This window comes from Hydra viridissima, unplaced genomic scaffold (assembly GCF_058129835.1).
Source record: "Hydra viridissima isolate aposymbiotic clone 2 unplaced genomic scaffold, HvirCarnegie_v1 scaffold_15, whole genome shotgun sequence".
NCBI classification, from domain to species: domain Eukaryota; kingdom Metazoa; phylum Cnidaria; class Hydrozoa; order Anthoathecata; family Hydridae; genus Hydra; species Hydra viridissima.
In genome coordinates, this window is record NW_028324314.1 from 9,978,464 (window position 1) to 10,002,608 (window position 24,145).

The 24,145-nt window shown below is 28.8% G+C and overlaps 1 long non-coding RNA gene and 3 pseudogenes across 1 annotated transcript; 2 read left to right on the forward strand and 2 right to left on the reverse strand.

Annotated features, from left to right (window-relative positions):
* Nucleotides 1–599: 599 nt before the first annotated feature.
* LOC149878584 (uncharacterized) lies at nucleotides 600–1,846 on the reverse strand (annotated as a pseudogene).
* Nucleotides 1,847–4,155: 2,309 nt separating this feature from the next.
* Nucleotides 4,156–4,924, forward strand: LOC149878585 (uncharacterized). The gene is made up of 3 exons (XR_016447611.1): nucleotides 4,156–4,261; nucleotides 4,463–4,498; nucleotides 4,792–4,924. It is a non-coding gene; the product is annotated as an uncharacterized LOC149878585 (long non-coding RNA).
* A 4,586-nt stretch (nucleotides 4,925–9,510) lies between these two features.
* LOC149878586 (uncharacterized) lies at nucleotides 9,511–17,946 on the forward strand (annotated as a pseudogene).
* LOC149878587 (uncharacterized) lies at nucleotides 13,239–15,906 on the reverse strand (annotated as a pseudogene).
* Nucleotides 17,947–24,145: the final 6,199 nt, after the last annotated feature.

Sequence of the window (24,145 nt, forward strand, 5' to 3'; positions counted from 1 at the left end):
GACAAAGTATTTAAAACTCTTTCAACATCAGGAGTTATTTTTTGATATATAAGATATTTTTAAGTTTTTTCTCTCTGTTTTCTAAATTCTTAGCAAAATCGCTCTAAAGGTAGTATGCAGCATCTTTACATTTCTTCGCTTTACTTTACATGTCAGCTCTCTGGTCTTCCTATATATATATATATATATATATATATATATATATATATATATATATATATATATATATATATATATATATATAAGACTTTATTTAAGTATATTACAGTTATTAAAGATTTTTGATATACTTAACTGTGACAATTTTAAATGCTTTTAAATTAGCTTAGCTGTTCAATTTAATTTTTGATAATTGGATCTTGAAAATTTGACAGTAAAGCAGCTACTGAAATAATTTGATTTAAAGAACCCATTATATTCATAGGGATAACATAATCAAATATATGATAACACTTTAACCTCTGTATCATTCTCTCCACATGGATTCTTTCATTTGCAATTTGTTGACTTGAAACTGTTTCCTCAATAGTAAATTGTTCCCTACCCCTTAAAAATGATGGTAAAACAAGATTAGCACCAAGTGGTCTGAGGTATTCTGCTCATGTAAAGCCATGGTCACTCATTACACTTTCACCTGGATTCCATAATGGTTGACTTAAAAATCCACTTTTAATAACAATTTCTTTATCAGAAATACTCCCTGGGTAGGCATTTAAAATAAATGTAAATCCTCCCCCAGGTGCAATTTCTACTAAAACTTTAACTGCTGTGTGACTTTTGTAATCTGAATACATAATTGTGTGGATAAATAGTTTATATGGTGTTTCCACCTTAAACTCTACACAATCAATTATACACTTCACAGTTGGGAACTTTTCCTTCATTGATTGCAGCATTGTTTTCGTAATTTGCTCCATACTAGGCCATATGCAGATTGATCCAAGTCTTATATACATAAAATTTATCCATGTATTTACAGTATTCGAGACTGTTCCTTCTGAAATATTGTATAAAAACAATAAATGAGGAAGATCGAAATTCCTGTGTAAACAAGTCAATCTTAAAATAAATGCATCAAGTGGCTTTTATGCTTTTGGACGTCTGGTAGATGAACTTATTTTTGTTTTTTGGTTGTTGTATAAAATTATGTTTCTTCCATTTTCACCAGGATCTAAAAATTCTAAAACAACTTTTAAAATGTTAATTGATGGAAAACCAGTATAATGATTACAACTTTCATCATTTTCCATAATATGATCAGTGAAGCAAATGCAACGTACACCTAGAAATTCATTACTCCTTTCTAAATCAACCTTTAATGTGGTTCCCCTTTTCCATTTCATATATGAGCAATAAAGAAGAATCTACTTCTATAACTGGCATTAAAAATGATGTTGATAAAGAGGAATTTACTTCATTTAGCGGCGGTAACAATAATGTTGATGCAGACGAATCGTCATCGAAATTTTGAAGTTGAAGCCTGCATATTTTCTTTAAACATTGATTGAAAATTGGTGGTTTTCTAGATGTATCTGCTACTGAAAAGTTATTCCATGAGTGCAATATCGGCGTAGTACCTTTTATAAGCCTTATCCGTGTACCACCAGGGGTTCTATGGATCGTTTCTTGTAAGAAATGCTTTTGACATAATCAAGTAGATTTTGTTATTTTGAAATTATCTTTATTTTCTTGTCTTTATCAAGTTGCACCAAATATTCTTATCTCCAGTTTCGGCTGGAAATGTGAAAAAACTAATATTTGTTGGAACTCTAATTCCGTCTACAAAATCATAGCTATAAGAAAAACATTCGTAAGAAGCACATTGCAACCCAGATGATATTACCATTGTTAAATATCGTTGATTTGTTTTGATTGTTACAAACACTGCCTCGTTTGCACGGAATGCTTTATGAAAAGGTCTATTGTTCTATCACAAATAAAACTTGGTTTAGGGCCTGTTTATATGGACAAGGGCTAGCCCGTTTGCCGAGCTAGCCCGGAAAACGAGCCAGTTTTAAAATAGTGTTTATATGAATTTTTTGCCAAAAAAATAAAAAATGATATCGAGGTCAGCCTGGCTTTTTCTAGCAGGGCTGGCCTCTTTATCGGTAAAATAATAACTTTAAAGATGGCGGCTATTGACAAAAAAAAAGCATTGCATTTTAACAATATGTTTAACTGGTATTATAACACAAATAATGCTTCTTAAAAGCCTAATTGTGTTATATAAGCTTTACAAATTTAAATTTGATAATTTTTTAAATATTATTCTTTTACGAAAACGATCACAATCACTTCAAAAGATGAAACAAGCAAGAGAGAGATGCCTTAAAAGAAAAAATCGTTGTTGCTGGTTTAAAACTGGCAGAACTGATTTATGGTGGCATAATATAATAACTGGTGTAGCTCCCATTGATGTATGGAAAACAAATTTTAGCCTTTCACGGTTTCTTTTCATGAATTTGGCTTCAGAATTAAGCCCTTATTTATCTCCTGACCCTTTTTCGCCTAACTCTTGAGCTCTATCAGCAGATAAAAAAGTAGCTATTACTTTATATTACCTAAAAGATACTGGATCTTTGGTAAATGTAAAAGAAAAACTTTAAGTACACGGAAGTTGTCAGTTTTATTATTAAATTTATTATTTTACGCGGAAGCTTTCAAATTTAAAAAATCTAAGAGTTTATACGCATGCGTACAAATTTATATAAGAAAATAACCAGCTCGTTTGCCGAGATCTCGGCAAAAAATAGTGAGATCTCGCTATCCGGGCTAGCTCGTTTATTCATATAAACGCAAAATAAAATTAAGTTAAAATATTGATGACGTCGATATCTTGGCAAACGGGCTGGCTCGGCAATCGAGCCAGCCCGCTTTCCATATAAACAGGCCCTAAGGCATAGTCACAAGAATGTATAGTCTGGAAACAAAGGCCGTTTCCATTGTTCAACCGCTTTATGTTGAAACTTGTATCAACGACCCGGGGAAGGTGCACAAAACGAAAACTTTCACATTATTCTCCTTGTCATTCTAACTGAAAATTGGTTTTTGGATTTAATGTTAAGATCTTTTAAATAATTTTTATATACATAATTTCTCCGATATGTTAAGAAAGATTATCTAAGATTTAAAAACCTCTTTAAATAAATAGAATGCTTTATTTAAAGTTTATTTGACATAAATATTTACATATTTTTTGCTGATTCTTATTACTAATAACTGCTGTTTTGTACTGTTGTTGTAATGTACTTCTTGTGTTAGTGAATATGGTTGCATTTTAGTATATATATATATATATATATATATATATATATATATATATATATATATATATATATATATATATATATATATATATATATATTAGGTACGCGGAAATAGCGATTTACGGAACCGATTTTTATGCTAAAATTTTGGCTCTCACTTTTTTAACTTTTTTTTGAGGCAGACGTAGTTTTGTAAAGTTTCTTTTCAGAAACATATATACACATAGATACTTTTTGGAAAGAAGAAAGACTAATCTTCACTTTTTTAAAACTTTTATTATGGTTACTAAACTTTTTTATGTGATATTTTGCTCCTAAATATTACGTTGATGTTCTCTCTTGAATTTGGGGTCGAATAAATGTAGAGTCCGCTTTTTTTATTATTAAAATAGTTTCTTTCATGCATTTCCTACGCACATGCCAAATTTCAACGAAATATGAGGATAAGCAATTAGTTTAATTTGTGTTATACCAAGTATACCACTTTTTTCAGGTAGCTCTAGGCAAACGGTTTTTTGAGGTGGTTCTTTTTAGAAACATATGCAAACCTTGACAACTTTTGAAAAAAAGAAAGGTTAGGCTTGTTTTTTATATCACTATTGTGTATCGCTACCATACTTTTTTATGGAGTATTTTGCTGAGATTTTTGCATGAAAATTTGGTTGATGTTGTCACATGGACTTGTAGTCGAAGAAATGCAGAGTCCGCTTTTTTTATTATTAAAATAGTTTGCTTTATGCATTTTCTATGAACATGCCAAATTTCAACGAAAAATAAGGATAAGCAATTACTCTAATTAGTGTTGGACTTTAGGTACCTAATTTCGGTTTTTCTGTTATTTTTTTTTTAAGCGAAATCCGGGTGGGCCGAAATCTGGATAAGGGGGGGGGGGGATTCAAATGAAAATCTTACTTTGAATTATTTTGATTTATATTATTAGATTTAATTTAATATGGACAATGCCAACAAAAATCTTATGGCTACACTAGCAGATAGTAAGTTCAATTTTTTTTTTCTCATATCCAAAAATAATGATTAATGTAAAACCTTAATTGTTTTTTATGTAACATAAAAAAAGATTAATGTTTCAGATTAAAACTGTTGGCATTCAATAGGAACAGCTTTAATATTTTAATACACTAACATTAGTGTTTAAACCATTATACAAGCATGTCTAACATTTATTTCTTGTTTAGATCCTACCCAGCTTTTTGTAGATTTTTTAAGATTTCGTAAGTATAAGTCACATAAATATTGGGTTTATTAATTAAAAAAACATTTATATAATCACAAAGGGAAAATAGTTAAAATTAAGTAAATATCAATAAAACATTTATAATATCTTCCTATATATAGAAACACTTAAAAAACTTAAGTTAATGTTCTTTACTTATCGTATACTTATCTTTATCTGTGTTTATTGTTTACATAAGTTTATAACCATTCCTAATTTTAGCTTGTTGCTTATAAAAATGTCTTTATATTTGAATAGTTATATTTTCATTGTTTATTTTCATTTTTTTAGTATAGTTGTTGCACCTTAAGCAGAACAGCTTTAACGATTGTTACATTTGTAACTTGATGTTGACAATTTCAAATTATATTGTGTAAAATTTTTTTAACATTTTTAGTCGAATCTACACGGCCTACTACTGGTAAGTTTGTATCAGTTTTTATATGTTAATTATTATTGAATTAGTTTTTAATCTGTGAATAGATTTCAAAGAATACCAATTTCATAGTCATTATTTTGAAATATTTTTTATTACAAATTTTGAATTTTAGTTACATCCTCGTCTTCAACAAATGGTAAGTTTAATAACTATTACTATTTAATATGTGTATATATTTTTGACGATTGCAATATAAATTTTTTATTAAACAATTTTTAACCTTAGTTCCTTCTACATCTGCTATAAGTGGTATGTGTACAAATTTTTACCTTTCATTACGTTTATGCATATCTTGGCAATTACAGTATTTATTTTTAATTACAACTTTGATAACCTATAGTTACATCTTCATTGGCTACTACGACTAGTAAGTTTAAAAACTATTATTTGCAAATATGTACACACCTTTCCTCTAAATTGCAAACTTTTATAAAAACTTTTTTTATCTTTTGTTACATATGCACAACCTTCTGCTGGTAAATTTATGATTTAGAAATGTTTCTGAATAATTATTCAATTTATGTTTTTATTTATATACACTATTTAATGGATTAGTATTGTGTTATCCCTTAAAGTGCAGTAGAATGAAATGACCAATCTCATTAATATTTTTTGAGCTATCATTGATTAATATGCTGTTCATATTATTTATTCAGCCTATCACTTTCACAATTAATTTTTTTATGTTAAAATTTACATAATGCTTTTAAGTACTAATCCACTACAACGAGTAAGTTTAAAAACTATTATTTGCAAATATGGTACAGTAAGTTGTGTAGCTTGCAAAACATTTTTGATAGACAGCTCTGGCTTACCTTCACGTGGTGTCTATTGTTAAAAATGATTTATTTAGTTTCATAATTGGAATTTTAAATAATATCATTTACTAAAAACCAAGACATAAATTTGTTATATTTTGTATTTTAAAAATTTTTTAAATTTATTTTATCTTTGGCTTATTTTTAGGGTGGATACTCCAACTTGCATCTTGTAACGTGGTAAGATTTGTAAAGTTATATCTCTCTTTTTAAGTAAACACAATTTAAAAACATTTTCAAGCTTAAATAAGAATTAGAGGGGGGACTTTGGGCGTGGCACATGCCCCTTCCCTAACTAACATAGTAAATAATCTTGAATACTTATTTCTCTTTTTCCATAAACTCTATTTAAAACCTTTATTCATATATATATAAAAAATTTTTTTTAGGTTGGATAAGACTGGCCGGGGGGGGGGGGGGGCGGGGGCGGGGCGTTAAGCGTGGCACATGCCCCGCCCCTAATGTCAATTTATACACCACTTGTATATGATGTAAAGTAAGAAAATATAATTTAAACTTTTTAACACAAAATATAATAAGTGTTTTTTATGTTTAAATATGTTTAAGAATGTAACATTTCACTACGAGGGTGTTAAAACATAACAAAGACGTCCACCCTTTAACCTAAAAAAGACCACTAGTATTTGGAAATGGAATGGAAGCAAATTAGATTAACTTTTTGTGCATAAAGATAACATATATTATCAGAAAAACACTCTTTCGGTGAAAAACTTGTATTTTTTAAGGTTACTATGGTGTTCCAGTTCCCCCCTCCGGCCCTCTATACACCCCTTCTATCTATAGAGTTATGTTAACTTGTAGCCTACTCTTACATCTATCTTTTGATACCAAAGTTTAGGCATTTGGATAAGATTTGACAAAGTTATGACAATTTCAGTGAAAAAAAAATTTTTTTTGGAACCAATTTCTTCAATAAATCCATATATCGAAAATTTGCTACTAGAAACGTCATAACTTTTTTTTAAATTGTTTGTTTTTAATAATTTTTTCACCTTTAAAATACTGTATTGAAAGGCTTTCTAATGATATATAACATTTTAGTATATGCTCAGTTTTAAAAAATCAGTCCACGTACCTATATATATATATATATATATATATATATATATATATATATATATATATATATATATATATATATATATATATATATATATATATATATATATATATATATATACACATACATACATACAAGAATATGTATGTATGTATGTATGTATGTATGTATGTATGTATGTATGTATGTATGTATGTATGTATGTATGTATGTATGTATGTATGTATGTATGTATAACTAGTTATCTAGTATTAAACAATATAAAAGAAAAAGGTATGCCATGCAAAATAATATTTATAAAAGTTTTATTTTTTAAAGATATATATTGATAAGTTATTAAATATTATTTACTTTTACTTAAAGTATTTAATTTATCAAGTATTTATCAGTAGTTATCAGTAGATATCAAATATTACTAATTATCTTTTCTTACCTTTTCTTATTTTTAAAAGAAAAGCTTATTCAATATTTTTTTTTGCTTGGCATAAATATTTGTGTATATATACATATGTATATATATTATATAATATATGTACATTTATATTACATAATATATATATAAGTTTTAAATATTATATGCGCTATATGTGTTATGGACATTTTTCCATAATGTTACTTTCTAGTTTAAATATGACATTATTGAAGCTTAATGTCATATTTAAATAAGTAAATATGACATGGAAGTAGGAGCCATTTATTACAATCGTATGCCCTTCCTGATGTTAACTTGTTTTGCAGATAATATATAGTGATAATATAAAATATATTTTACTATTATAAAATAAATGTAACTTTTTTATTCTTTATCTTTGACTTACTAGCAAATTTACATTTTTTTCAAATTTAATGCTCTTAGAAATTTATTATAAGTAGTTTTTTTAACAAACAAAAAATACTTTTTTTTTTTAGATTAATAGCAGTTTTAAAACATTTTAGTTTACACAAGTTTATTGCTGCAGCTAAATTTCTTCATTTCAGTTTGCAGTGATCTTTTTTTGGAGTCTTACCTTGCAAATTTGTGTTTTTCACAATTAATTTTTGCAAATGAAAATGTTTGAACTCCTACAAACAAACTGATAATCTGCTCAAGCACTTTTGTTATGATTTTGTTTGTAACAGAAGTATTAGTTGATATAGAAAGATTGTTAAAATTAGATATAACTGTTATATTTGTAAGAATTTCTTTTGCAAAATCATTTACAGAAAACACTGATAAATGTTGAAGTTTTTTTTTCTAAATAATAGCTCACATTATACAAGTATATCAATAATTTTAGAATTCACTCTCCATATACCATCTCTATCATGAGTATTGTATAGTGTCAAATTCTACTTTACATGCTAGAATTAAAGAATATCATTGAGTGCTATAAAAAGAATAAGTTTTTTGAATAGTGTAACTTATTGAACAGTTAGTGAATGATATAAGCAGCTAAATATTGCTAACTTCTTTTCTTTATCCTTTATAGTCATGGTCGATTTTTCGCATTTCTCACCATTGAATTTATTTTTATCGGTAAGGTAGTTTAAAATATCATTTATTACGTCCTGCATTAGAGTATTAGAAAAAGTGAGTTCTTCAAAATAATTAGGCAGATTATCCAACAAGAGTCCAAAAAATGCTGAGTAATATTTCAAAGGGTCACCCTTAAACTTTTCAAAAAGACTCTTTAGCTTATGCCACAACTCATCTGCATTATTTGGGAAAATTGAAAATCTAAAAACATTACAAAAATTAGGGGAAAATTGAAAATTTAAGGACTTAAGCTATGCAGTTCTTTGTTTACTTGCGTTACTGTACACTTTCGGAAGAATAAGAACTAGTAATTTCTTGAACAATAACATAAAAAAAGCGCTTTTGTTTGTTTCCAGACTATATATTCTTGTGACTATGGTTTAGGATAGAGTAGTTAACCGGAATATTTCGTACAGTTCCGGAAAAATAAAATTCTTGCGAAAGGATATTGAGAATCAGGAATTTTTTTTTTCGTACCGAATTTTACGAAACAAAAAAAACCGTCGATGTTCATTTCGCAAATGCCACTTACGAAATGTCGCCTTTCGCAAGTTGAATTGCGAAATAAAACTATTTTGCTACATACGAAAGTAGCGCTTTCGGAAGTCGCACTTGCGGAACGAGCTCTTTCGCTAAACGACGTTTTGAAGTCTATAATAAATTTTTGTTGACCAAACGGATATTATTGTAAAAAATAAAATTTTTATATACCAAAATGTTTATAATAAAATTTTATATTTAGTATTGAAACATATGAACATTTTAAGGTTTTATTTTTTGAAATAATGATAAAAAACCAAATTTCTTTCGAAACGAAACTCTTTCGCACCGCAACTTACGAAACGGTTCTTAACTCTTTCCCTACCACAAGCCGCTGACAGCGGATTTTGTTTTTTAATTATTTTGACCACAAGCCGCTGGTAGCGGCTTTCTGATGTGCTTCGTTATTTATCATGTTTTGAACATCAGTACTAATTTATGACTTATTTTACTGATTTATTCAAAAAGTGTACTTAATTCTCTGCATTATTAAAAAAAAGTAATAATGTATAAATTATAGCAAGATATTTTATTACAAAGTTTGTGGTTTTTTTAAACCGCTATCAAAATGAAGTAGTCGAAAGTAACGTATAGTGCCAATGAAGCTTCTGAAATAATGCTTGAATGGTTAAATGAAGATCATGGTGAATCAGAAAGTGAGTCTGAAAGTAGTTCTAGCTCAGAAGATTTAGAATATTTAATTATGGAAGAAACTGTCTCGTCCCCTTTGATTATCAAAGGCGAGACTTCTTCCACAGAAACTGCTCCTATAAATAAAAGAAAAAAGAAAGTTTAACGCTGGTATATCTGATAATTGTGAAAATGTTGATTCATGGGTACTTTTTGGAGAAGATTACAACGATAGTTTAACACATTCGTTTAGATTTTGTCCTAATAATAAACCTGGAGTCAATGCAAATCTCAATGAAAACTCAACTATTTTAGACTGTTTGAAAGAACTCTTTAGTGACAAAATTCAAGATGAATCAGTTGGATTTTTAAATTCTTTTGCCTCTTACAAAATGCAGATAAATAGTCAGTGTTTAAGTTCATATTTTATTCTTGGACCCCAATTAATAAATATGATCTTGTTAAGTTTATTGGTGTCATGGTTGCAATGGGATTAGATAAAAGACCCTCAATTAAAGACTATTGGTCCCTAACTGATATATATCGCAGTCCTTGGTATAACTCTATGTTTCCAAGAAATAGATTTGAAGCAATATACCATACAATGCTTTATGTTGCTCCATCTCAAGAAAGCCATGCAAAAGAAAAAATTGAACCATTTATGAAAAATCTTATTGCAAATTATCAAAAAGCATTTTATCCATACAAAGATGTTTCTGTTGATGAAATGGAATATAACGGGGCATCAGAAAGTGTTCTTTACTTTGCTACATTTATATTATTATATTAGTATTAAATATTTTGTAATGTTTTATCACAAACTGTTTATACAGGTATCCAACCAGAAGAATATATTCTGCTGTTAGTTTAGCTGTTACATTAAAATATCCTTTTTTGACTGATTATGATGGAAGTAGTGTAATGCAATTAGCATTTTATATATTGTTGATTATACTTTTACTTGTCATCATCTTTTTAATAAGAAAATTATATTTTAAAATTTAATTTATGTCTATTTCACATTTTAAATGGGTATTTTAAGTTTAGAATACTATTAGAGTAGCTCTTCGAAGGAAATTTAAAAAATACAGACAGTTTCTTTGTAGCAAAAATTCAATTACTGTAGCAAGAGAAAAATTTGGAAGGCCTGGTGTTTCAGGTAGAAAATGAAAAAAAGATCAAGTTAAAATTGATCAATCTGACAACAGCACCCTCTCAAAAACAGCTCTAGTTAAAGTATGTAATAATTCATATAGATACTACTTGCTATAACCTCGTAAAATTATTGTAATGTGATGTTATTTAAATGTCAAAAATGTATATTTTTGTTACTCCTCACAAGTTGCAGCTGATTGATGTAAGATAATATACTTCTATAAGTACAGTTGTAACTACAAGTTCTTTTTATTAGTTGGCTAATGTGGTACAAGGTGAGGATCACATACGCATAAAAAAATGTCAAGATGCTTTAAAAAAAGAAATGAAAAAACAGACACCAAGCTTTGATATGATCAAAGATAAAGTGAAAAGAACTTGTGGGTACAGAAAACTTTTCTGCCATGCACACACAACTGCATGATGCGGTAATCAAAGTAGCAACCAAAAGATGCAAAAAGTATTGTGAATATTCAAGAATGATAAACAAACATTTAGAAGAAACATTGACAATGGTAAACGACAGGGTAATTTTTATTCATTAATATTTTATTTCCAACAACAATATAGACTAGTCATAGTAGGTAATAAGTTACATGAGTTTAGTAACTCTAGCAAATATTGATTAACTCAAAAATATTTTATCATTTTTTAATACATTACACATGTATGCTAATACTGCTATTTTATATTTACTAGTTTTATCAAATATATTAATATGAATGTATTTACAATTAAAGATATATATACTTTAAGATTGGAAGGTGATGTTTGTAACATTGCTGTTACCTTCATTATTTGGGGAGAAGGAAGAATTATTTTTTCCCTTACCAAAGCAGGTAGGACGTTTATTGGTACATTGTACATTATTTAGAAAATTGTTCTTGATCATATTTTTTTATAGTCCATTGTTTATAGTCCATTCCAAGTTCTTATAATTATTATATATTTAACCATAAAAACTATTTTATTTATTATATATTAAACTATAAAAACTAATATATTTACTATATATTTAACTGTATAAAGAAATACATATTTAATAAAAAGAAGATCTGAGAAATAGTAATAAATATTAAGAAGGAGATCTAAGGAAAGGTTAATTTCATGTCAATTTAGCCAGAAAATTTCAAAAATGTCACCATACATCTCAGATTTTGCTGATTTTTATACAGTTGAGAGTACTTAGTAAAACAAGAAATCCTAGAAAACTTTAGCTTCTAGCTCCAAGAGGATCCTGAAATATGATCATTTTACTTTCAACTGATCTTGCCCAGGCCTCTCTTGTCCTTCCAGAATTATGACCTTTGTTTAAAGGTTCCAAGTCACATAACTTTAAAAATATTTGATATTTTGACTTAAAAATTTGTACATGACTATTTTTAGGGTTGAAGAATCCAATGAAATAATCAAAAATATAAAAAAATATTTTTAAGTACCTGTAATTATCAATTTAAATAAATTTAGGCAATTTTTTATATACCTGATTTTGATGCTCAAGAAACCCGCGTGGCCTTGATGATATCAAAAAAACATATTTTACACATTATTCTAAATTTTATGATTTTTCAGGAAGTATAAGAATTTTGATCTGCAAGTATATGGATTTCCATATATGGATAACGGGGCACAGGCCCCACCTTTTTGTAGCAGAATCTTCCAATACATTTTCCACTACCTTTCAGACTAGCTAGAGCTATGAAAATTTCTGTGTTTATATAGTGTCAATAAACAAGCATTTTAAAATTAAAAAAGAGCCCAAGAAACTAGGGGAAGGGGCTGGGGGCATGTGCCCCACTTTTTTTGAGCAGAATCTTGAGATGGATTTTTCACTATCTTCCAGACAAGCTGCAGCTCTGAAACTTTCAGCATTTGTGTAGTCCTGATGAACATGCGTTAAAATTGTTTCAGGTCAGAAAACCAGATAGTCCATGGAGCTGGGGCACCTGGGACCATGCCCCACTTTTTTTCAAAAAAAATTTTTTTTTTTTCTACACTTATTTAAGATAACTTTAAAACTATTGCTTTCGAATTTTTTCTTTTAGATTTTAATTTTTAACAAAGTTAAATATTTCTTTGATAACATTGCTTCCCAAATTTTTGCGATTTATATTTGTTCCATTTGATTTTGATCATTCTATGTTCAATAATCTTTCTTAAAATGTTTTTTACTTAATGTTTGTAAGAATTTCGATTTGCATGCATAAGATTAAAAACAGTCTAAAGTAATGATTTTAACAGAATTTTATTTTGTGTAATTTAAAATTTGAATTAAAAAAGATTAATATATTTTGCTAATTCTAAAATTCAGCATTTGTGTAGTCCTGATGAACATGCGTTAAAATTGTTTCAGGTCAGAAAACCAGATAGTCCATGGAGCTGGGGCACCTGGGACCATGCCCCACTTTTTTTCAAAAAAATTTTTTTTTTTTTTTTAAACACATAAATGTGTTTTAAGTTTAAGTTAACTTTGAAAATATTTTATTCAAAAATATTTATTGCTTCATACTTGTTCCGTTTTACTTCATTAATTACAAAATAAAATACAAAAAAAGAAAGTCAAGATAATGTTGAGATTAGCTTAGATGCATCAACGGTCAAAATATAAAAACGTCCATTTGTTGTTACAGGTGCATCAATAATACAAGTTATGTTGGTAATTGGCACCCAATACTCATCTACTCTAGATGGCCAGAAAAGTTTATTAGACCATGCGGGTGCATAAATGTTACCATAACATCTTGCTCTATATTATCAATTTCATTGATCATACCAATCCAATCAAATGCATCATATATACACATAATGAATTCACTCAAGTTCAAGGCATCAATATTAATTTGCTTATCATTTTGAGAAATTTGAATACCAGAAAAAGAAAAAATGCCTGTTAAATGAATATTTTCACTTATTCGTTTAAAGCTAATAGTATCTACAGATTCTGGTTTAAACTAATGATAGCTCCTAGTTCCAGATATTGTTCTACTTAGCTCAAAACGTGTTTTCAAAGTGGTGCGCAATTCTGTCAGTCTTTCTTTTTCAATCGTGAAAAAAGTGATCCCTTTAATATTGTTAGTACAGTAGTCAAACATTTTGTTACAATTCAATATCTGGTCATTTATGGGCCTTTGTAGACTTGCATTTGTAGTTAATTGTTTTACAGTGCCACCAATACCATCACATGGTGACTTACCATGACTTGTAGCAAAAAATGTCCACTCTGCATCAATGTCAAAATCATTTTTATGGAGACAGATATTGTAAAGGTTTTTGTGATTTTTATACTGTGCAGCACAACAATCAGAAAAATAATAAATCTTTGAAATTTTCGGATGATATTCTTTTAAACAGTTAACTATTTGTGTTTGAACTTCATACACAAAACCAGTGTCATGTTCATTATCTTCTGACATGAAGCAAAACGATTTTTCTTCAAGTTGGTCATTTTCATTTAATAAATAGAGGGCAACGGGATGCAATGTGCATTGACTTTTGCACCAATCGTAACTTTGGATTTCATCTTGAATCACAAAGGTGAAGTTTTCTGCAAAGTCACCTAAGACAATACAGCAGTCTTTTGCTAAATTTTCCTTTTGTTGCTTTAGGTATCTTGCTTGACATTTTGCAATGTAGGAATGAGCTGTTAACTTGTTTATTGCCTCTGATAACATCAATTTGTATTCTTCCATTGTTGTTGTCTGATAGATCAATGTTGTTCTGTCTGTTTTCTGCCACTGATTGAATGACACCTCCTCGTCATTGTCAATTAGTTGTGCATCCAGAAACTTCTTTAAAGAAACTATACCTGGGCGGTTCGGACATCAATGAACCATGCACTCATTACTTGTCACATCACAAACAACTTTTGTCATCAGATCTTTGTAAGTACATTTTATTTGTATAGAATTGGTCAAGAGTATTGCATTTTGATGGAGGGTACATACACAAACGGAATGAGTGCCTGATGCTCCAACAGTTATGCACCATTTTGGTCTTAAACTGCAAAACTTAGAAAATCCAATAACTTCTTGAGGATATTTTGTTTTAAAAGAAACATAAAGTTCTTTAAAATTACATAAAATAAGACGCTTTTGCATGTGTTGTTTTCTACCAATACTTACGTTATCTTTTTTACCAGGCAATTGTCTAGTAAATTCGTCATCATGGTATACATTGTTGACTCTATTTAATGTTATTTCTGAAAATATTTTTATTTTCTTAGTGCCTGGAGCTGAAAAAATCCCACTTATTTTCTTTAGTTTGCGCGCTTCTTTAATTTGGTATATAGTGACATTGAAATATCTTGCAGCAAAATTTCTTGACCAAGACTCAGGTGTAAATGTTAACAACTGAATTTTATTTTTTGGTCAGAAACAATTATCTTTTCTTTTATTTCTGCTATTAGTTTGTCAAGATCATTGCATTTACTTTTGTCAATAATTTTCGTATGAGGAATTTTGTGCTTCAGTTCTTCTTCCCTAACATTATATACTTTTGAAATATGCTCTTCATACTTTGACATTGTTTTTATAACTTTTCTTTTAGCAACAGATAACCGTTGATGATTTGTAATGCCATGAAGTTTTATGGGGGATACACCTATTGCTTCCAAACTAACATTTAATGCCTCTCGTGACTTTTCAGAAGTTCCACATGAAATAGGTTCTTCAAGTTCACAATTATCTTGTTCATGAAATTTACTGATTATAGCATCAAAGCAGCTCCGACAAAGTTGATATCTAGGCGGAACATTTTGAAAATTAATTATGAATTGTTTTCCCTTGTCTAATGTTATTACATGACTCCCTGAAATAAAAAGAAAAATTTGATTTTAGTAATTACTTATCAATATGAAAATTAATTGTATTTATTTCAATATATAATGCATAACCAGAATTTAATTTCATTTTTTAATTTCATTATTCAAAAAAGATTTTACAATAATTTTTTATCAAAAATATTTACCTTTGATTGCTTTTCTTTTTGATTTATGCTTGTCCAATAAATTACAACATTTCGTGTGCTTCTTTTCAAAGTGTGTACCAAAAATCTTTGCATGATGAAGGCAGATTGTTAAAGTTTTATCATCTGTTATTTCAGATCTCCAAATAAATTCTCCTCTGGCATCTTCTCTATAGCAATCAAATTTCTTTAAATCAATCTTTCTACAATAACTTAGTTTATGACAAGTATCGTTTAACTTTTTTCCAAAACCACATGAATCCATTCTTACTGTAACACTAAAAACAATTTGAGATTAATTTAAAATGAGAAACCAATAGTGATTAATTTAATGAAAGCAACTTAAGCAATCACCATGGTAATACAAAACTAAACAGTGATTGATTTCTTTTATCTTACTTTGACAAAAAGAAAGTTTCCTTTTCACAAAGTTTAATTATACTCAATTTGTTAATGTTAAAAATGTTAATGATGACTTTAATAGGTAACAAATTTCTTTTATACTAGTGTAACGACAGGATGTTTTTTGTTTCTGTTAACAACTGGCTGTTACCATTTTAGAATTAGCAAAATATATTAATCTTTTTTAATTCAAATTTTAAATTACACAAAATAAAATTCTGTTAAAATCATTACTTTAGACTGTTTTTAATCTTATGCATGCAAATCGAAATTCTTACAAACATTAAGTAAAAAACATTTTAAGAAAGATTATTGAACATAGAATGATCAAAATCAAATGGAACAAATATAAATCGCAAAAATTTGGGAAGCAATGTTATCAAAGAAATATTTAACTTTGTTAAAAATTAAAATCTAAAAGAAAAAATTCGAAAGCAATAGTTTTAAAGTTATCTTAAATAAGTGTAGAAAAAAAAAAAATTTTTTTTGAAAAAAAGTGGGGCATGGTCCCAGGTGCCCCAGCTCCATGGACTATCTGGTTTTCTGACCTGAAACAATTTTAACGCATGTTCATCAGGACTACACAAATGCTGAAAGTTTCAGAGCTGCAGCTTGTCTGGAAGATAGTGAAAAATCCATCTCAAGATTCTGCTCAAAAAAAGTGGGGCACATGCCCCCAGCCCCTTCCCCTAGTTTCTTGGGCTCTTTTTTAATTTTAAAATGCTTGTTTATTGACACTATATAAACACAGAAATTTTCATAGCTCTAGCTAGTCTGAAAGGTAGTGGAAAATGTATTGGAAGATTCTGCTACAAAAAGGTGGGGCCTGTGCCCCGTTATCCATATATGGAAATCCATATACTTGCAGATCAAAATTCTTATACTTCCTGAAAAATCATAAAATTTAGAATAATGTGTAAAATATGTTTTTTTGATATCATCAAGGCCACGCGGGTTTCTTGAGCATCAAAATCAGGTATATAAAAAATTGCCTAAATTTATTTAAATTGATAATTACAGGTACTTAAAAATATTTTTTTATATTTTTGATTATTTCATTGGATTCTTCAACCCTAAAAATAGTCATGTACAAATTTTTAAGTCAAAATATCAAATATTTTTAAAGTTATGTGACTTGGAACCTTTAAACAAAGGTCATAATTCTGGAAGGACAAGAGAGGCCTGGGCAAGATCAGTTGAAAGTAAAATGATCATATTTCAGGATCCTCTTGGAGCTAGAAGCTAAAGTTTTCTAGGATTTCTTGTTTTACTAAGTACTCTCAACTGTATAAAAATCAGCAAAATCTGAGATGTATGGTGACATTTTTGAAATTTTCTGGCTAAATTGACATGGAATTACTCGAAATGCAAAAATATGCTGGTTTGAGGAAATAGTTTATTGAATATTTTAAGTCCGTATAAATACTCTCATACTAAGGACACAATTTAAAAAAGTTATGATGTCCTTTAGGTGAGGAGTCTGATAATTCCTATTATATTGAAATGTCTGCAGCTATTTCTATTATATTGAAAAAATTTTAAAATTGAATGGTTTTAAGAGCTTTGTATTAGAGGGATTTTAAGTTGTTCCAGGTTTGTTTTTTTTATTAAATGAATTTTTATATTTATTTCTTTATTTATGCAGGAAATACCACATAGTCCAGTCATGTTGCCACAAGATAACAAGTAGAATATATCAGTTGACTAGAAAGTTTTGTTTCCTAAAACTATTTGCACTTTTTCCAAGGCTTTTCAAGCATGGTTTACAGCATTTTGGATAATCAACATTGAATTCTCAAAAGGATTGACCAATACATGTCAATTTTTAGAAAAAGTGCTTCTTGGTGGAAAAGGAAAAGTGCCAAGTATTGTCAGCTAATGGGGTAACCACCTTTTGCACTGATATTTATGACTTTTGTTTTTTGTATGTTTTTGTTGTTAATCTTTGTAATTAATTTATGTTTTTTTTTGTCACTAAATTCGAATAAACTCATATTTTAATATTTGAACTATTTCTAAATTTTATTATATTTTGCGTTTCTAGGTGATTTCTTGATTTAATTTTTGAAAATAGATCTTAACGGTAAATAAGCCTCTTAACGTAGGTATAATAAATATATATAAATAGAAAAGTGCTTTTAACATAGTAATATAATAATTGTAATAGTTCAATTTGTAGCAGAAAGTTTGTATCAATTTGCTCATAATAGTTTCATATATGAAACTATTATGAACTATTATATATAATAGTTTTAACGTTATTTTCCAATTTGTTTCGTTATGTACAACTTGTTTGTTTTTGTACAGCATTTATGGACCTGTCTCTGGTTATTGTAAAGGTTTTTTTATTTAATGTAAACTTTGCTGTATATTACTTTGATGTTATAAGATTTTAGACATTATTACAGAATTTTCTTTATTGAGTTTCCATATTGCATGCAAAATTACAGTGGAGTTATAGAATCTAAACATTTGCATATAAGCAATACTACGTATAAATTAAATGTTTCAAATAAAGTGTAGGGGAAAGGTGCCTATGATGGCATAGCGCCTATGATGGCATACTGGTCATATTTCTAAAAATATTAGTTTTGGTGCATAAGTGATTAGACTCACATGTGTATATAAGTAAATCATTACTTCTGGTAAAAGTTCGTCCCTCAGACATAAATAATGCTTTTGTAATCAACAAACATAAATTTTCGCATGTGGTGTTGTAGTTTTAATGCTCTCATATATTTAGGATTACAATTTTATTGTACATCATACAGAAGTAAAATTTTCATGCATTTCATCTGCAGGCTTTGTGCATTTATTAGAATACTTATTTTAATGCTATGTGTAGAATAAGGTTGACACAGTTTATTTTAATAAATATGGTGACTCTTTCCTATGATAGCATACCGAGGAGTTGCCATCATAGGAAAGTCTGCAAAATGAATTGAAAAAAATGCCTGAAATAAATTTTAATGCGCATAAAAAGTTGATCAGGCTAAGAACAAAGATGAAATACAAGAGTTTGAGAAACCAATACATTTGGAAATGAGATCTCCCCCATCAGAAGCTTCCATATGCATTGGATCTTCTGTTTCAACGAAAGGATAAGATCTAGTATACTAAAGTTGTGTCCGGTGCCTTTAGCAACCCCCAAAATTGAATTGAAAAGGGGACGAAAACTGGACCTCTGAATACCACACCGGATATTCAAGAATTAAAAGATAAGGCAAAAGAAAAAGATAACAAAGAAAAGGAAATATTTGTTAGAAAAACAAAAAGAAAGACGACTGTTGAAGAAAAATCCTGCAGTGAGGAGATTGAAGGAAGTAATAATAAAATGAATTTCGGATCTGATACAGCATTTTTGTATTATTATGAACTTTATACGCTGTCTTGCTCTAAAGAACCATGGATTTGTTGTCAAAAATGCAGATCTTGGTGTCATTTTTTATGTTCAGGCAAAAAGAGAAGTAGAAAAAAAATTTATATTTGAACTATGCTTATAGACCAAATATTTATTTTTAATTTTGAATTTTTTGATAAGTTGTGTTTCCATTAATAAAAAGTACAAAAAATTCTTGTTTGTCTAATTTCTTTAAAGTGTGCCATCATAGGAGCAGTTAGTTGCCTATGATGGCATGCTTGCATTTTTTTTTTTAATGGTATAAACTTATAAAAAAGCCAAATAGTAAAAATTCTGAGGTTCATTATTATTCTGCATGCTAGAAGGAATACACCCATGTCAAAAATTTTTTTTTAAGTTTTCAGGTAATGATTCAGAGCAACGTTAAAGTTAAATATGCCATCATAGGCACCTTTCCCCTATATTCAATCTATCCTAAGTATAATATTACTGAACCAACTTTATACGTGCTTGAAATCGTTATTGCGTAATATGAAAAATTATTGAATAATTTATAATTAAAATTAAAAGCGTAAGTACAAGTTAAAAAAGGGTTTTCCAGTTTCGGATTACAGGTTTTTAAAAAAAGGGTTTTCTAGAAAATCCTTAAAGGGTTCCACCCTCATTAGAAAGTAAGAAACCTTTTAGAGCTGTTTAAAAAACCCTTTTTTTTTACAGAGCAGGTAATACATATTGGAATTATCTATGTTAAAAATATTCCTTTCAAGTTGCTTGAAGAGAACGTCAACCAGCTGAGATTAATAAGACTTTGCTATTGACGATTACGTAGACATACAGTGGCGAGCAAAATAATAGGTGCGAACCAAAAAATTAACAAATACGAAAATATCTTTGAAACAAATAAAATAAAAATTTGAATTTTTATTAGAACTTTTATTTTATTACATAGATAAACAGAAATTAACAAAAATTAAGTTGTTAAATATATATCATATATTTTAATTTTAAAAAAATAAATTCCACACCGAGCAAAATAATAGGTGTAAAATAAAAAATGAAGATGGAAGTCAATAGGGTTGCAAATTATTAACGTTTTGTTGCATACCCTTTATTTTTTAATACTTCCGTGCATCTTGACGGCATTGAATCCACTAGTTTTCTGCAAACTTCTACAGGAATGCTGTACCAAGCCTCCTGGAGCATCATCCACAGCTCATTTCTATTTTTTGGATTTTGTCCAGAAATTTTCAGTTTTAACTGCCTCCAGAAATTTTCAATAAGATTTAGATCCGGTGACTGAGGTGGCCATTCTAAAACTTTTACATTATTGGTCGTAAACCACTCTTTCGCAGCTTTGGATGTATGTTTTGGGTCGCTGTCCTGTTGGAAATGCCAAATTATCGGCATATTTTCTTCGAAAAATGGCAATATGACATTATTTAATGTGTCTACGTATGTATATTGGGTTATAATATCTTTGATCCAAAAAAGTGGCCCCACACCGTACCAGGAAAAGCAACCCCACACCATTATATTTCCTCCGCCGTGTTTCACTGTTTTCGCAGTGAAGCGAGGTGAAAGTTCTTGCTTTGATGGTCTTCTCACATACTGTTTTCCATCAGAATTAAATAAATTAATCTTAGTTTCATCACTCCACAAAATATTACGCCATTTTTTGGTCATATCTGGTCCCCGCCAAGCAATATGATTTTTTGAAAAAATTTTTCTTTTCATAATGTTCTTTCTACCAAGTAATGGTACTTTCCTCGGAGTTCGAGCTGGCAACTTACTTTCTAAAAGCCTTCTTCTAACTGTCAAACACTAATATTTTCATTAATTTCATTTAAAATTTTTGTTGCTGGCTTGAATGGATCTTTTTTTGAAATAATTGTAATGTGATCATCCGTACGCTGACACGTTTTGCGTGGTCTTCCTCTATTCTCACGTGATTTTTCTGGTTTTAAGGCATTTGTAACTTTATTTTGAGAACATCCCATCGTAACTGAAATTTCCTTGTAAGTTTTTCCTTGTTTTCTTAAATTTCTAATAAGTTTTCTTTCTATCGCTGCGCAATGTTTTCCTCGTCCCATTTTATATCTAATTCTAATTCAATACAAATATGATATGTTATTATTTTATATCTAATTATCTATTTTATATCTCGTCCCATTTTATATCTAATTCTAATTTAATACAAATATGATATGTTATTATTTTATATAAGTTGCATAAATATTGACCTTACCTTTATATCAACAACAAATAAAAATAATAAAATGTTTTTAATCCTACAGCAAACAGGTTAAAATAAACACACACCTATTATTTTGCTCCACCAAATTTGTAGATTAAATATATAAATAGGGTATTCCCCTCATAAATTTGTAAGAAATTGGAAATATACTGCTCTCTGTTATAATAAAATAAGCATAGTTTGTGTAGCAATCAGTTCCTAGATGTCACTTTATAAAATATACTGTAAAATGTCAATTTAAGTGAAATTTATTATTCACACCTATTATTTTGCTCGCCACTGTAGATTTTGAGATTTGTATAAGTGAAACAATTGCTATAACAGATCGAGCAATTCTGGATTCCAATTTAATCAACGGTTGTGCTGAGGTAGAAGAGTAGGTAACTGAATACTCAAACGATTTGCGTGCTGAAAAGCCAAAGTATCAGGGGTTGCACGTGCAATCGAGTTACTTGAATGCTGGTCTCTTTCTGAAAATAATGGCAAACCACTAGGCCTCATATCGAAATGTTTGACAATTACTCTTTAGAAACAAAAGTGTATTTAAATAGACAACTTTTTCAAAAGTTGTAAGGAATTAATTACTTTAAAAATAAAAAAGCAATCAAAAATAAAAAAATTTTTCAAAAATATGTAAAGACTTATTTTACAAGGAAAAGACTTAAGCAGCATCTTGTTCCTATAGTATTTTATCTTACTCTCTACTCATGTTAAAATTTGATAGTATTGTGAGGAGGGAGAACTAAAACAAAAACGACGATCGATACAAAAATATACAAAAGATGATTCACCAACTGTTCACATAAATAAGTGATAAAGCGTTAGAAGAAAAGTTAAATACAACTGTGGAAAAACGTCAACACGAAGACGCGTAAATGATAAAGAGATAATAAGAAAAGGTAAAAACAACGATCGGAAAAGACACATACAAGATGACTCGTCTACTCTTCACATAAATAAATGATAGACCAAAAAGAATTAAGTTAAAAACAATAACTGAGAAAAGACGTAAACGTGGAGACTCGTAAACGATAAAGCGACAATTAGAAAAGTCAAAAACAACTGAGAAAAGACGTAAACACGAAGACTCATCAACCTGCCATATAAATAAATGAAAAGATATCGCAACAGGAAAACAAGCAAAAACTATAAAAGCTCAAAAAAGAGAGTCTAACAGTTAAGAGAGAGAGATTATTGGAGAAGGATAAGAGTTAAGTGAAGTTAAGTTAAGAGATGGTTAAGGTAGAGTAAGAGATTTAAAAGAGAATTTTATAAGAAAAGAGTTTTAAAGAGATTTAAAAGCAGATTTTTATGAGAAAAGAGTTTTAAGAGATTTAAAGAGGATTTTAAAGAAGAGAAAGAATTTTGTGGTAAGAAGAGTATTTTGATGAATAAGCAGTTTAATAAGCAGTTGAATAAAAGAAGAAAAGAAGAAGATTTTAATATTGATTGTTGGAGAATAACCAGAAGACTTAATTAAAAAAGAGATATTTGTAATAAAAAAAGATATAAAAGAAAGAGGAGTAATTGAAATAAACAGTATTGAACACTGCAATAAGCATAAGAGAATATTATTTGTATTATATAAAAGTTATAAGAATAAGAGTGCTACCATTAAACATTAATAAAACATTTGTTGAGTTTTATTATATTATAGAATATACTGAGGACGGCGATTATAAGTTTAGCCCTTTTAGATTAAACCTTGCCCATTCCTAACCAAACTATCCCCAAACCTCGCCCTTACCTAACCAAATACTACCCAGACCACTAACCTCGTTCCCAACCTCCATATACCTAATCCAAACAAACCTTAACCAAAACCTTCCCCTTACTTTCGTTAGCTAAACTAAATAACAAACTAAACGTTAACCAAACATTAAAATTAAATTAAATAGATAAAGAAAGAAACATAATAACAATAAAAACGCCACCCTCACAGTATCTTCAAATAGGTGACTGTAAAGAGGATATTAGCTATTCAAAACTTCGCTTATATGAAGTAAATTCTTACACCCCAATGAGGTTCAAATAACCGGGCATTTAATGTATTTAGCAGTTTATATTTTATCGTAGTTTTGGATTTACAAATGCGTTTAGTCAAATCAAATAACATGAAGTAGTATTAAGATAAGCAGCTTTCACTTTGTAAAATTAGTAATAAGCAGTTTTTTATTCATTTTCATCTATTATTAATTTTAAAAGCGGATTGCAACTGAATTAATGAGCGATTGTTAAGAATAAAAATTAGCATGAATATATTTTAAACGAACGCATGAATGCGGGGGGAGGGGGGGGGGGAGGGGGGGATTTAAAAAAATCTAGCAAGAAATTTCAAATCTTCAATATTCATTTTACTTTGAATACAATTTAATTTCACTTATATTTTTTGTACTAACGACTGATTTCATAAGTAATTCAAAAAAATTCACTTATAAAATGAATATTTGTCAGTCTATCAAAATATTGTTTTATGATAGATTTTTA